A 1067-nucleotide genomic window follows, 5' to 3' on the forward strand; every position below is an offset into this window, starting at 1 on the left:
TGTGTGTGTATATATATATAAGTCTCAGGGCCTGGACTGTGGTGTGTGTGTGTCTCTATATAAGTTTCAGGGTCTGGACTGTGGTGTTTGTGTATATATATAAGTATCAGGGGCCTGGACTGTGATGTGTGTGTGTGTGTATATATATAAGTCTCAGGGACTGGACTGTGGTGTGTGTGTGTATATATATATAAGTCTCAGGGCCTGGACTGTGGTGTTTGTGCATATATATATACATATATAAGTCTCAGGGCCTGGACTGTGGTGTGTGTGTGTGTATATATATTTAAGTCTCAGGGACTGGACTGTGGTGTTTGTGCATATATATATAATTCTCAGGGACTGGACTGTGGTGTGTGTGTGTATATATATAAGTCTCAGGGACTGGACTGTGGTGTTTGTGCATTTATATATATAAGTATCAGGGACTGGACTGTGGTGTTTGTGCATTTATATATATAAGTATCAGGGCCTGGACTGTGGTGTTTGTGTATATATATATAAGTATCAGGGCCTGGACTGTGGTTTGTGTGTATATATATATATATATATAAGTCTCAGGGCCTGGACTGTGGTGTTTGTGTATATATATATAAGTATCAGGGCCTGGACTGTGGTGTAGTGTGTATATATATATTATATACTATATATAAGTCTCAGAGCCTGGACTGTGGTGTGTGTTGTGAGTGTATTTTTAGTCTCAGGGCCGGGACTGTGGTGTGTGTGTGTGTGTGTATATATATATATAAGTCTCAGGCCTGGGACTGTGGTGTTTGTGCACATATATATATATATATATAAGTCTCAGGGCCTGGACTGTGGTGTTTGTGTGTATATATATTTATATATATATATATAAGTATAAGTCTCAGGGCATGGACTGTGGTGTGTGTGTGTGTAAATATATATATATATATAAGTCTCAGGGCCTGGACTGTGGTGTTTGTGTGTGTGTGTATATATATATATAAGTATCAGGGCCTGGACTGTGTTGTGTGTCTGTGTATTATATATATATAAGTATCAGGGCCTGGACCGTGGTGTGTGTGTATATATATATAAGTATC

Source organism: Heterodontus francisci, chromosome 50, assembly GCF_036365525.1.
Source record: "Heterodontus francisci isolate sHetFra1 chromosome 50, sHetFra1.hap1, whole genome shotgun sequence".
Classification (NCBI taxonomy): Eukaryota; Metazoa; Chordata; class Chondrichthyes; order Heterodontiformes; family Heterodontidae; genus Heterodontus; species Heterodontus francisci.